General features: G+C 42.9%; 12 non-coding genes and 1 pseudogene across 12 annotated transcripts; 7 read left to right on the top strand and 6 right to left on the bottom strand.

Annotated features, from left to right (window-relative positions):
* The first annotated feature begins 1,418 nt into the window (after positions 1 to 1,418).
* On the top strand, positions 1,419 to 1,582 carry LOC135022888 (U1 spliceosomal RNA). The gene has a single exon (XR_010219906.1). It is a non-coding gene; the product is annotated as a U1 spliceosomal RNA (small nuclear RNA).
* A 152-nt stretch (positions 1,583 to 1,734) lies between these two features.
* On the top strand, positions 1,735 to 1,897 carry LOC135022892 (U1 spliceosomal RNA). Its single transcript, XR_010219910.1, has one exon. It is a non-coding gene; the product is annotated as a U1 spliceosomal RNA (small nuclear RNA).
* Positions 1,898 to 2,571: 674 nt separating this feature from the next.
* On the top strand, positions 2,572 to 2,735 carry LOC135022960 (U1 spliceosomal RNA). Its single transcript, XR_010219970.1, has one exon. It is a non-coding gene; the product is annotated as a U1 spliceosomal RNA (small nuclear RNA).
* A 152-nt stretch (positions 2,736 to 2,887) lies between these two features.
* Positions 2,888 to 3,050, top strand: LOC135022891 (U1 spliceosomal RNA). The gene has a single exon (XR_010219909.1). It is a non-coding gene; the product is annotated as a U1 spliceosomal RNA (small nuclear RNA).
* A 674-nt stretch (positions 3,051 to 3,724) lies between these two features.
* Positions 3,725 to 3,888, top strand: LOC135022987 (U1 spliceosomal RNA). Its single transcript, XR_010219996.1, has one exon. It is a non-coding gene; the product is annotated as a U1 spliceosomal RNA (small nuclear RNA).
* Positions 3,889 to 4,038: 150 nt separating this feature from the next.
* On the top strand, positions 4,039 to 4,202 carry LOC135022836 (U1 spliceosomal RNA). Its single transcript, XR_010219856.1, has one exon. It is a non-coding gene; the product is annotated as a U1 spliceosomal RNA (small nuclear RNA).
* A 6,876-nt stretch (positions 4,203 to 11,078) lies between these two features.
* On the bottom strand, positions 11,079 to 11,194 carry LOC135022947 (U5 spliceosomal RNA). The gene has a single exon (XR_010219958.1). It is a non-coding gene; the product is annotated as a U5 spliceosomal RNA (small nuclear RNA).
* A 274-nt stretch (positions 11,195 to 11,468) lies between these two features.
* LOC135022939 (U5 spliceosomal RNA) lies at positions 11,469 to 11,584 on the bottom strand. The gene has a single exon (XR_010219950.1). It is a non-coding gene; the product is annotated as a U5 spliceosomal RNA (small nuclear RNA).
* Positions 11,585 to 11,859: 275 nt separating this feature from the next.
* On the bottom strand, positions 11,860 to 11,975 carry LOC135022932 (U5 spliceosomal RNA). Its single transcript, XR_010219943.1, has one exon. It is a non-coding gene; the product is annotated as a U5 spliceosomal RNA (small nuclear RNA).
* A 274-nt stretch (positions 11,976 to 12,249) lies between these two features.
* Positions 12,250 to 12,365, bottom strand: LOC135022930 (U5 spliceosomal RNA). Its single transcript, XR_010219941.1, has one exon. It is a non-coding gene; the product is annotated as a U5 spliceosomal RNA (small nuclear RNA).
* A 264-nt stretch (positions 12,366 to 12,629) lies between these two features.
* On the bottom strand, positions 12,630 to 12,745 carry LOC135022946 (U5 spliceosomal RNA). Its single transcript, XR_010219957.1, has one exon. It is a non-coding gene; the product is annotated as a U5 spliceosomal RNA (small nuclear RNA).
* A 270-nt stretch (positions 12,746 to 13,015) lies between these two features.
* On the bottom strand, positions 13,016 to 13,131 carry LOC135022940 (U5 spliceosomal RNA). The gene has a single exon (XR_010219951.1). It is a non-coding gene; the product is annotated as a U5 spliceosomal RNA (small nuclear RNA).
* Positions 13,132 to 13,275: 144 nt separating this feature from the next.
* Positions 13,276 to 13,403, top strand: LOC135022925 (U1 spliceosomal RNA; annotated as a pseudogene).
* Positions 13,404 to 13,455: the final 52 nt, after the last annotated feature.

Genomic DNA, 13,455 nt, shown 5'->3' with positions numbered 1-13,455 from the left:
CAAAAATGGGGGGGAGGGCATATAATTCTCTGTCACAGGGCACCAAAAAGTCTAGTTATGGCTCTGGTATGCATTATGTAATCTGGCAGACCATCTCTCCAACACTGGCTGGTTGGAATAGAAATCCGGTTATCTATGTGAGCAAATGACCATCAACGATTTACTCTCAAACACTAAAAAATGGACAAAAATGGTCCCCTAAACAAATTGGTTAAATTTTGGGTTTAACCAATTTGTGTAATGACCATTTTTGACCACTTTTCTAGTGTTTGGGAGCAAATGGTTAATTGACATTTGCTCCTATACATTACCAGATTTTCATTCCAACCATCCAGACTGGATAGATAGCCTGACAGATAATTGTGTAGTGTACGCCCAGGATAACTGTTAGTCATGCTTTATTTTATGGCGGCACATAAATGGGTGGACAGATCCAGGGCAAGCACTGCCCACTCATGCATAGTTGTCAACTGATGTGAAGTTCCAGGGGGCAATCTCAGTTATAAAGGGAAGTATCTGGAAATTGTCCCTAGTTAAAAAAAAAAAAAAAAATTTGATCAACTCCATTTATTTAGTATGATATCCCAGGTGATAGGATGCCGGCAGTCAGAACAACATACTTTATTAAATAACACATCTCAAACTACCATACCCAGGATTCAAACCTATAACCTGTTGAATTCTAATCAAACACCCTACCTATTGAGCTATTTGATCCTGCATAAAAATTGTGAACATTATATGAAGCTATTGGTACTTTGCAAAAAAAAAGAATCAGCATTACAACGCAGCAGATCCATGCAGTTTGCAGCCACACACTACATGTATCTGCTCAGCCACAATGCTGATTATTTCTTCACAAAGTACAAGGTGAGCTCCAAACAGAATTCTCTAGCTTAGAATTATACCTTTCTTTGCCAAACCTAGAAGTCGGGCCCCCCACCCTGGGATCCCCCAGAGGGAGGCCTGCACCGTCATGCGGCAGGCTTGTCCGTTTTGGAAGCAGGCTGATGGGCAGCCCAGGATTGCTTCAGTCTGGGCTTGGCAGGTCTGGAAACATGAGCTTGCTTTGGGTATGCCTGACCTTGGGTACGCTTTACCTGGAGGATGAAAGGGCCAAGAAAAGTACTTTTAGCCTTCTGCGTGGTAGGAGTCATACTAGGTAGGCAAGCTGTTTTAGCAGTAGCCAGATCAGCTACAATCTTATTGAGGTCTTCTCCAAAAGGAGATTCAACTGAGGCAGCACAAGGGAACTCTCATCTGGGGACAACAACTGCAGGGAGAACACATATTTTCAGATGAACATGGTAGGGCAGAAGGCTGCCTAATACTGAAGCACCCCCAAACAACAAATCAAATGCAACTTACTTGACAGAGATGTGCCTGAGCAACGGCCCTCCCCAGCCCTATCCCAAATCATACTTATTTTGCATAGGAGATACCATGGTCATGAAGATTGTTCTCCCAGGGTTAGGTTCATTCATTGCATTCTGGGTATGCTGACCCCTGTGATTTCCCCAAATGTGGGAAACTCGACTGCATTATTTGTGGTAGTGGGGGACTGTATTTGTGCTTTCCTCTGGTCAGCTCTGGTAAAATTCAGATTTCTTTGTCTCAGATCTTCCTCTAGCCTTGTTCTTCTTTCGAGAGTTCCCTTGTGCTGCCTCAGTTGGATCTCCTTCACTTGACAGGGGGGTGCCCGAGCAGCGACCCTCCCCAGCTCTAGCCCAACTCCTACTTACCTGCCAGGTGAGATACTATGATCATGAAGTTGCTTCTCCCAGGGCAAGGCTCACCCATTGCACTCTGGGTGTGCTGCCCCTGCGATTTCCCCAAATGTGGGAAACTTGACTGCATAATTTGAGTTTTCCCTGGTCGGCTCTCATGTAATTCAGATCTCTTTGTCTCAGGTCTCTCTCCAGCCTAGTTTGCTGTCTGGTTCCACTTCTTTTTTCTTGAGCCCCTCCCTTCTATACCCTTGTGCACTATCCTGACTTCTCCTCCCGTCTGCTTACTTTGTGCCTCCCAATGCACAATGCAAACTACGGGTAGTGCTGCAGGGCCCACACCCTTTTACTTGCTTTACAGAGCAGCTCTGGAGCTGTTACAGTGCCCAGCTGCTGCAAGAAATCAGCTTGAATGCTTCAGGGGCTGGGGAATGGCCAACATGAGCCCCACACCGAAGGAGGGTGGGGGTGCTTAATGCGAACTAGGGGTCATCCAAGCACCACAAAAGGCCTCCATGCCCTGCACGCTCCTTTTCTCTTTTCATATGCAGACAAGGGTTGAAGCCAACTTTGACCCACTGCTTGGATGACATCACCATATTCAAATCCATCTGCTGCAGGCCATCCCCCAGGAATGCTTGCACTAGTTGTTGCATTTGGTTTGTTGTTTGGGGGTGCTTCAGTATTAGGCAGCCTTCTGCCACCCCATGTTCATCTGAAAATATGTGTTCTCCCTGCAGTTGTTGTCCCCAGATGAGAGTTCCCTTGTGCTGCCTCAGTTGAATCTCCTTTACTTGACAGAGATGTGCCTGAGCAGCGGCCCTCCCCAGCCCTATCCCAAATCATACTTATTTTGCATAGGAGATACTATTGTCATGAAGATTGTTTTCCCAGGGTGAGGTTCATTCATTGCATTCTGGGTATGCTGACCCCTGTGATTTCCCCAAATGTGGGAAACTCGACTGCATTATTTGTGGTAGTGGGGGACTGTATTTGTGCTTTCCTCTGGTCAGCTCTGGTAAAATTCAGATTTCTTTGTCTCAGATCTTCCTCTAGCCTTGTTCTTCTTTCGAGAGTTCCCTTGTGCTGCCTCAGTTGGATCTCCTTCACTTGACAGGGGGGTGCCCGAGCAGCGACCCTCCCCAGCTCTAGCCCAACTCCTACTTACCTGCCAGGTGAGATACTATGATCATGAAGTTGCTTCTCCCAGGGCAAGGCTCACCCATTGCACTCTGGGTGTGCTGCCCCTGCGATTTCCCCAAATGTGGGAAACTTGACTGCATAATTTGAGTTTTCCCTGGTCGGCTCTCATGTAATTCAGATCTCTTTGTCTCAGGTCTCTCTCCAGCCTAGTTTGCTGTCTGGTTCCACTTCTTTTTTCTTGAGCCCCTCCCTTCTATACCCTTGTGCACTATCCTGACTTCTCCTCCCGTCTGCTTACTTTGTGCCTCCCAATGCACAATGCAAACTACGGGTAGTGCTGCAGGGCCCACACCCTTTTACTTGCTTTACAGAGCAGCTCTGGAGCTGTTACAGTGCCCAGCTGCTGCAAGAAATCAGCTTGAATGCTTCAGGGGCTGGGGAATGGCCAACATGAGCCCCACACCGAAGGAGGGTGGGGGTGCTTAATGCGAACTAGGGGTCATCCAAGCACCACAAAAGGCCTCCATGCCCTGCACGCTCCTTTTCTCTTTTCATATGCAGACAAGGGTTGAAGCCAACTTTGACCCACTGCTTGGATGACATCACCATATTCAAATCCATCTGCTGCAGGCCATCCCCCAGGAATGCTTGCACTAGTTGTTGCATTTGGTTTGTTGTTTGGGGGTGCTTCAGTATTAGGCAGCCTTCTGCCACCCCATGTTCATCTGAAAATATGTGTTCTCCCTGCAGTTGTTGTCCCCAGATGAGAGTTCCCTTGTGCTGCCTCAGTTGAATCTCCTTTACTTGACAGAGATGTGCCTGAGCAGCGGCCCTCCCCAGCCCTATCCCAAATCATACTTATTTTGCATAGGAGATACTATTGTCATGAAGATTGTTTTCCCAGGGTGAGGTTCATTCATTGCATTCTGTGTATGCTGACCCCTGTGATTTCCCCAAATGTGGGAAACTCGACTGCATTATTTGTGGTAGTGGTGGACTGTGTTTGTGCTTTCCTCTGGTCAGCTCTGGTAAAGTCAGATTTCTTTGTCTCAGATCTTCCTCTAGCCTTGTTCTTCTTTTGAGAGTTCCCTTGTGCTGCCTCAGTTGGATCTCCTTCACTTGAAAGGTAGTGCCCGAGCAGCGACCCTCCCCAGCTCTAGCCCAACTCCTACTAACCTGCCAGGTGAGATACTATGATCATGAAGGTGCTTCTCCCAGGGCAAGGCTCACCCATTGCACTCTGGGTGTGCTGCCCCTTGCGATTTCCCCAAATGTGGGAAACTTGACTGCATAATTTGTGTTTCCCCTGGACGGCTCTCGTATAATTCAGATCTCTTTGTCTCAGGTCTCTCTCCAGCCTAGTATGCTGTCTGTTTCCACTTCTCTTTTCTTGAGCCCCTCCCTTCTATAACCTTGTGCACTATCCTGACTTCTCCTCCCGTCTGCTTACTTTGTGCCTTCCAATGCACAATGCAAACTACAGGTAGTGCTGCAGGGCCCACACCCTTTTACTTGCCTTACAGAGCAGCTCTGGAGCTGTTACAGTACCCAGCTGCTGCAAGAAATCAGCTTGAATGCTTCAGGGGCTGGGGCATGGCCAACATGAGCCCCACACCGAAGGAGGGTGGGGGTGTTTAATGCGAACTAGGGGTCATCCAAGCGTCGCAAAAGGCCGCCATGCCCTGCATATCCCTTTTCTCTTTTCATAAGCAGACGAGGGTTGAAGCAAACTTTGACCCACTGCTTGGATGACATCACTTGCTGCCTTTCCAATGAAGCAAGTTTAATTTAGTAATAGGTGAAAAACCATCCCTACAAAGGTGTTAATCAGATACTTGGCTTTGTGGACACTTTTCAGAGAACAAATTAGTTAGCATAAAAATAAAGCCAGAAAATGAAGAGCTGTTTAATCACTCAATTGGATTTTTCTGCAAGCGTATTTCTTTTTCTCTGCAACCCACTGCTAAGTTGTGCTTCCTAGCTGTTCTTTTATAAAATCACTTAATCAAATCTAACTCTGATTACATCAGAGAAGGCCAGGTACCCTACACCATAAGAGGGGGTTTGAAATTTTGACTTGTCTACTTAAAGATCACCAAAATCTGATGACAAGGTCAATAACATCCCTGGGTGGGATTGAACCACCAACCCTTTGGTTAATAACCAAACACACTAACCGATTGCACCACCGAGACACTTTGCAAAAGTACATACTGACAAAGGTTAATAAGCATTCATCTAGAACGTTTCCTAGAAAACTTTAAAAAGTCAATAATCTGGAGAGTTTTTGTAAAATGTTTCTTCCATCAACCAATGAAGAAACGCATTGGTACTTTCCCATGATGAGTGAGTGCTTCAGGATCTCTTGCACTTACATGTGCAGCAGAGTACTGCAATGGAAGCATGCTGGGCCCCTTAACCCAGAGGTAGGCAGATTGAAACTATCCTCTGCTATATGCATTTTTTTTTTTGTTAATTAAAGTAATCCAAAACTGGGATTGATATTTTTGCTCTTTTATTTTTACTTAAAGTACAATAACTTTTACCATTTTAATTTGTTTTAATAGTATATTGACAGTATTGTTTTCTTTCAAAAATCCACTTAATTTTCTTTACCCTATTATTAAAATGGTAATTGACAAAAACAAACTACATTGTCACCAGAAGAGCAATACAAAATGTACAAGTGATATATTAAAATCATCTTTCCAGCTTGAATTTCAATGATGCATTGGGGCAACGATTTTGTGAGAAACATCTTCACCCTTAAATAAAGATTTTCTTAATTCCTTACCTGTGTGCTAATTAGATATCACCTTGTTTTCACATTAAACAGACTTCCACATGAGAAAGCAGCAAGGATGCAGTGGCGTTAATGTTTCCTGGTGTCAACCTGTATTATTTCAGTAGATATTGAAATGAGGATGCATCTTGCTGCCTTTCCAATGAAGCAAGTTTAATTTAGTAATAGGTGAAAAACCATCCCTACAAAGATGTTAATCAGATACTTGGCTTTGTGGACACTTTTCAGAGAACAAATTTGTTAGCATAAAAATAAAGCCAGAAAATGAAGAGCTGTTTAATCACTCAATTTGATTTTTTTGCCAGCATATTTCTTTTTCTCTGCAAACCACTGCTAAATTGTGCTTCCTAGCTGTTTTTATAAAATCACTGAATCAAATCTAACTCTGATTACATCAGAGAAGGCCAGGTACCCTACACCATAACAGGGGTTTTTGAAATTTTGACTTGTCTACTTAAAGATCACCAAAATCTGATAACAAGGTCAATTACATCCCTGGGTGGGATTGAACCACCAACCTTTTGGTTAATAGCTGTACACACTAACTGATTGCGCCACAGCGACACTTTGCAAAAGTACATACTGACAAAGGCTAATAAGCATTCATCTAGAACGTTTCCTAGAAAAACTTTAAATAGTCAATAATCTGGAGAGTTTTTGTAAGATGTTTCTTCCATCAACCAATGAAGAAACACATTGGTACTTTCCCATGATGAGTGAGTGCTTCAGGATCTCTTGCAATTACATGTGCAGCAGAGTACTGTAATGGAAGCATGCTGGGTCCATAGCCCAGAGGTAGGCAGATTGAAACTATCCTCTGCTATATGCGTTTTTTTTTTGTTAATTAAAGTAATCCAAAACTGGGATTGATATTTTTGCTCTTTTATTTTTACTTAAAGTACAATAACTTTTACCATTTTCATTTGTTTTAATAGTATATTGACAGTATTGTTTTCTTTCAAAAATCCACTTAATTTTCTTTACCCGATTATTAAAATGGTAATTGACAAAAACAAACTACATTGTCACCAGAAGAGCAATACAAAATGTACAAGTGATATATTAAAATCATCTTTCCAGCTTGAATTTCAATGATGCATTGGGGCAACGATTTTGTGAGAAACATCTTCACCCTTAAATAAAGATTTTCTTAATTCCTTACCTGTGTGCTAATTAGATATCACCTTGTTTTCACATTAAACAGACTTCCACATGAGAAAGCACAAAGGATGCAGTGGCGTTAATGTTTCCTGGTGTCAACCTGTATTATTTCAGTAGATATTGAAATGAGGATGCATCTTGCTGCCTTTCCAATGAAGCAAGTTTAATTTAGTAATAGGTTAAAAACCATCCCTACAAATGTGTTAATCAGAAACTTGGCTTTGTGGACACTTTTCAGAGAACAAATTTGTTAGCATAAAAATAAAGCCAGAAAATGAAAAGCTGTTTAATCACTCAATTGGATTTTTTTGCCAGCATATTTCTTTTTCTCTGCAACCCACTGCTAAATTGTGCTTCCTAGCTGTTTTTATAAAATCACTGAATCAAATCTAACTCTGATTACATCAGAGAAGGCCAGGTACCCTACACCATAAGAGGGGGTTTGAAATTTTCACTTGTCTACATAAAGATCACCAAAATCTGATAACAAGGTCAATTACGTCCCTGGGTGGGATTGAACCACCAACCTTTTGGTTAATAGCCTTACACAGTAACTGATTGCGCCACAGCAACACTTTGTAAAAGTCCATACTGACAAAGGCTAATAAGCATTCATCTAGAACGATTCCTAGAAACATTTTAAAAAGTCAATAATGTGGAGAGTTTTTGTAAGATGTTTCTTCCATCAACCAATGAAGAAACACATTGGTACTTTCCCATGATGAGTGAGTGCTTCAGGATCTCTTGCACTTACATGTGCAGCAGAGTACTGTAATGGAAGCATGCTGGGTCCATAACCCAGAGGTAGGCAGATTGAAACTATCCTTTGCTATATGCATTTTTTTTTTGTTCATTAAAGTAATCCAAAACTGGGATTGATATTTTAGCTTTTATTTTTACTTAAAGTACAATAACTTTTACCATTTTAATTTGTTTTAGTGCAAATGGCATATCAGCAGTCAGCACTAACTGGTGACATGCCATTTGTACAAGTAAGCCATGTGTGACTAATATATAAACATGCTTTATTAAATAACACCTCAAACTATCATACCCAGGATTCAAACCTATAACCTGTTGAATTCTAATCAAACACCCTACCCATGGAGCTACTTGATCCTGCATCTTTTCTAACCTCCAAAAACAGATTCAGTTGCATTTTCCAGCGTGTTTTGTTTGCGCCTTTGCAAATGTCTTACATCGACAAACTTATTTAGTACTATTTTGCAAATAGGGTTACATTGTCGCAACATTGTGCTCCCTAATTGCTTGATTTTTTAAATGCAACAATTAATAAAGACACCTGATAATTGCTCTGTGGAGTCTTATTTTGTGTTTTGTGTTTAGTCTTTAGATCTGAATTTGAATGTACTTGTGAACTAACTTAATTTCCTACTTCTAAATTCATTCCTAAATTCACTACTTACATGAATCCTGTAGTTGGGCATTTTGGGACTTCGATTGTGGGCATTGTTTTGTGTCCAGACCAGCAGCAGGTGGTGTGCATTTGCTGGAAAGGCATCGAAGACCTCCGATATGCTGCATCTCCTGATGTGTGTCTCCCTCAAGTGGCTGTCAGCAAATGCCTGCTAGACACCCCATTCCAAGCTGATTGTGACATCATGGAACATGCATCATAGAACAGGCATGCTAAAACATGGGTCTTCAACCTGCGACCCTCCAGCTGCTGTGGAACTACACATCCCAGCATGCCCTGCCTCAGTTTTAGCATACCTTAATAGCAAAACTGTGGCAGGGCATGCTGGGATGTGTAGTTTCACAGCAGCTGGAGGGCCACAGGATGAAGACCCATGTGCTAGAGCCAAGCCGCAGGTACATTGAATGCTAGCAAGCTGAATATTTAAATCCTTTTTGTTCCGCAGCATTCCAATGCGGAAGATTCCATGGAACCAGAGATCCTTCCATTGAGAAGGACATGCTGCCTGGATGACTACACTGTGCAAATTAAATCACGGAGCCAGTTGGCTTGTGGGTGGCTCTGGTGACTGGGTGGTTGGGTGGGTGGTGTGTCGGAAGTGGAGCGCATGCAAATGATTGTGTATCATCCAGCTAGTGAGAGAGAAAACTCATGCAGGAGTGTTCCTGCTTGTCAGTGGGTTATGCACCTTGCCAGACGTTAAATCTACATAGAGCAGCTGGAGGGGACAAGAGCAGGTTTGCAAAATATAGATAGAAGAGCATATATGCTGGCGCATTCTCCATGATTGTGTCAGCTTATGTTTTGGTGCACTGCACTTTCCTCCACTAAAATTAATGTGTCACACCCATTGGCAGCAACCTTAGAATAGCTGCTGACGGGCACAATTGAGAAAGGAAGGGGGGGGGACATTTGAATCCAGCACATAGATGCAATTCAAATATGTAATTCGTACCTTCCTATTTTAAAATATAATGGATGAACCTCACCCTGTGAGAACAATCTTCATGATCAAGAGATCTCATATGCAAAATAAATATGAGTTGGGATAGGGCTGGGGAGGGCTGCTCGGGCAGCACCTCCCCCGTCAAGTTAAGGAGATTCAACTGAGGAAGCACAAGGGAACTCTCGTCTGGGGACAACAACTGCAGGGAGACCACATCTTTTCAGATGAACATGGGAGGGCGGAAGGCTGCCTAATACTGAAGCACCATATGCAACAACTAGTACAAGCATTCCTGGGGGAAGGTCTGCAGCAGACGGATTTGCATACGGTGATGTTATCCAAGCAGTGGGCCAAAGTTGACTGGAACCCTCATCTGCATATGAAAAGAGAAAAGGGGCATGCAGGGCATGGCGGCCTTTTGCAGTGCTTGGATGACCCCTAGTTCACATTAAACACCCCCACCCTCCTTTGGTGTGGGGCTCATGTTGGCCATGCCCCATCCCCTGAAGCATTCAAGCTGATTTCTTGCAGCAGCTGGGCACTGTAACAGCTCCAGAGCTGTTCTGTAAGGCAAGTAAAAGGGTGTGGGCCCTGCAGCACCACCTGTAGTTCGCATTGTGCGTTGGAAGGCACAAAGTAAGCAGACGGGAGGAGAAGTCAGGATAGTGCGCAAGGGCATTATTTTCTCTTAGTCCGTAGAGGATGCTGGGGTCACATTAAGAACCATGGGGTATAGACGGGATCCGCAAGAGACATGGGCACTTTAAGACTTTCAAAGGGTGTGAACTGGCTCCTCCCTCTATGCCCCTCCTCCAGACTCCAGTTATAGGAACTGTGCCCAGGGAGACGGACATTTCGAGGAAAGGATTTATTGTTAAACTAAGGTGAGCATCTTACCAGCTCACACCTTAAACATGCCGCAGAACGTGGCATTCAACAGAACACAAGCCAACGGCATGAACAATTGCAGCAAAAAGCTGACCAGAACCATAACACAACATGTGTATAACCACAAGTAATAACTGCAGACACAGTATGGACTGGGACGGGTGCCCAGCATCCTCTACAGACTAAGAGAAAAGGATTTACCGGTAGGTATTAAAATCCTATTTTCTCATACGACCTAGAGGATGCTGGGGTCACATTAAGAACCATGGGGTTATACCAAAGCTCTTGAACGGGTGGGAGAGTGCGTACGACTCTGCAGCACCGAATGACCCAACTTAAGGTTATCATCAGCCAAGGTATCAAACTTGTAAAACTTAGCAAAAGTGTTTACTAAATAGCTGCTCGGCAAAGTTGCAATGCCGAGACTCCCCGACCAGCTGCCAAGGATGAACCCACCTTTCTAGTAGAATGGGTCTTCACCTACTTCAGTAACGGCAATCCTGCCGTGGAACGAGCATGCTGAATCTTACCACAGATCCAGCGCATAATGGTCTGCATGGAAGCAGGACACCAAATCCTGTTGGGAGCATACAGGACAAACAGAGCCTCTGTTTTCCTAATCTGAACCGTTCTGGTGACATACATTTTCAAAGTTCTGACCACAGCCAGAGACTTTGACTCAACGAAGGTGTCAGTGGCCAAAGGCACCATGTGGAAAGATGAACCACCTTCGGCAGAAATTGTTGACGTGTCCTCAATTCTGCTCTATCTTCATGAAAGATCAAATAAAGGCTCTTGTGATACTGCATGGTTTGTACTGTTTTCCATGTGCTCCCAGACCTTTAAGCAAGTAGCATGGTCAAGAAAGTTCTGTTTGAAAAGAAACAACATTTACTGTCATTGTTATGCAAATAAACTTACATTAAAGCTAACAAGAAAGCACACTCGTTCTGTCTTTAAACTGATAAAAGAAACCCCAATAATATGGGGCATGCAAAAATTGAGATAAAACTCAGTTTTGCTCCTCTCCACGGAAATCTTTAATAAAAGGCGAAATATTTGTTAGTTCTGAAGAGAAACCAGAGCATGACCAAGATGCCACCTGTCGCCTGAGTGCCATGCCAGCAGTTCTCATTCAGCTGAAAGTGAGCACCCAATTTGAATGAAAGAAAGCAGATTTCTCACCAGGCTTCCCCTTGCTATAAACATGGTTTGTACTCTTTTCTATGTGCTCCCAGATCTTTCAAGCAATTAGTATAGTCAAGAAAGTTCTGTTTGAAAAGAAACAAACATTTACTGTCATTTCTATGCAAATGAGCTTACATTAAAGCACACTCGTTCTATCTTTAAACCGATAAAAGAAACCCCAATAAGACGGAGCATGCAAAAATTGAGATAAAACTCAGTTTTGCTCCTCTCCACGGAAATCTTTAGTAAAAGGCGAAAGATCTGTTCGTTTTGAAGAGAAACCAGAGCATGACCAAGATTCCACCTGTCGCCTGAGTGCCATGCCAGCAATCCTCATTCAGCTCAAAGTGAGCACCCAATTTGAAAGAAAGAAAGCAGATTTCTCACCAGGCTTCCCCTTGCTATAAACATGGTTTGTACTCTTTTCCATGTGCTCCCAGATCTTTCAAGCAATTAGTGTGGTCAAGAAAGTTCTGTTTGAAAAGAAACAAACATTTACTGTCATTTCTATGCAAATGAGCTTACATTAAAGCACACTCGTTCTATCTTTAAACCGATAAAATAAAATCCCAATAAGATGGGGCATGCAAAAATTGAGATAAAACTCAGTTTTGCTCCTCTCCACGGAAATCTTTAGTAAAAGGCGAAAGATTTGTTCGTTCTGAAGAGAAACCAGAACATGACCAAGATTCCACCTGTCGCCTGAGTGCCATGCCAGCAGTCCTCATTCAGCTCAAAGTGAGCACCCAATTTGAAAGAAAGAAAGCAGATTTCTCACCAGGCTTCCCCTTGCTATAAACATGGTTTGTACTCTTTTCCATGTGCTCCCAGATCTTTCAAGCATTTAGTATAGTCAAGAAAGTTCTGTTTGAAAAGAAACAAACATTTACTGTCATTTCTATGCAAATGAGCTTACATTAAAGCACACTCGTTCTATCTTTAAACCGATAAAAGAAACCCCAATAAGACGGAGCATGCAAAAATTGAGATAAAACTCAGTTTTGCTCCTCTCCACGGAAATCTTTAGTAAAAGGCGAAAGATCTGTTCGTTTTGAAGAGAAACCAGAGTATGACTAAGATTCCACCTGTCGCCTGAGTGCCATGCCAGCAGTCCTCATTCAGCGCAAAGTGAGCACCCAATTTGAAAGAAAGAAAGCAGATTTCTCACCAGGCTTCCCCTTGCTATAAGCATGGTTTGTACTCTTTTCCATGTGCTCCCAGATCTTTCAAGCAATTAGAATGGTCAAGAAAGTTCTGCTTGAAAAGAAACAGACATTTATAGTCATTGTTATGCAAATAAACTTACATTAAAGCTAACAAGAAACTGATAAAAGAAACCCCAATAATATCGGGCATGCAAAAATTGAGATAAAACTCAGTTTTGCTCCTCTCCACAGAAATCTTTAATAAAAGGCGAAAGATTTGTTCGTTCTGAAGAGAAACCAGAGCATGACCAAGATTCCACCTGTCGCCTAAATGCTGTGCCAGCAGTCCTCATTCAGATCAAAGTGAGCGCCCAACTTGAAAGTAAGCAGATTTCTCACCTGGCTTCTCCTTGCTATAAGCATGGTTTGTACTGTATTCCATGTGCTCCCAGATCTTTCAAGCAAGTAGCATGGTCAAGAAAGTTCTGTTTGAAAAGAAACAAACATTTACTGTCATTTCTATGCAAATGAGCTTACATTAAAGCACACTCATTCTATCTTTTAACCGATAAAAGAAACCCCAAAAAGATGGGGCATGCAAAAATTTAGATAAAACTCGGTTTTGCTCCTCTCCACGGAAATCTTTAATAAAAGGCGAAAGATTTGTTCGTTCTGAAGAGAAACCAGAGCATGACCAAGATTTTTATCTGAAAATATGTGTTCTCCCTGCAGTTGTTGTCCCCAGATGAGAGTTCCCTTGTGCTGCCTCAGTTGAATCTCCTTTACTTGACAGAGATGTGCCTGAGCAGCGGCCCTCCCCAGCCCTATCCCAAATCATACTTATTTTGCATAGGAGATACCATGGTCATGAAGATTGTTCTCCCAGGGTGAGGTTCATTCATTGCATTCTGGGTATGCTGACCCCTGTGATTTTCCCAAATGTGGGAAACTCGCTTTTATACCCTTGTGCACTATCCTGACTTCTCCTCCTGTCTGCTTACTTTGTGCCTTCCAAT

The sequence above is a fragment of the Pseudophryne corroboree genome, unplaced genomic scaffold (genome assembly GCF_028390025.1).
Source record: "Pseudophryne corroboree isolate aPseCor3 unplaced genomic scaffold, aPseCor3.hap2 scaffold_394, whole genome shotgun sequence".
In the NCBI taxonomy this organism is placed as follows: domain Eukaryota; kingdom Metazoa; phylum Chordata; class Amphibia; order Anura; family Myobatrachidae; genus Pseudophryne; species Pseudophryne corroboree.
Note: the sequence above shows the minus strand (reverse complement) of the source record. Positions and strands in the feature narration are given on the sequence as shown.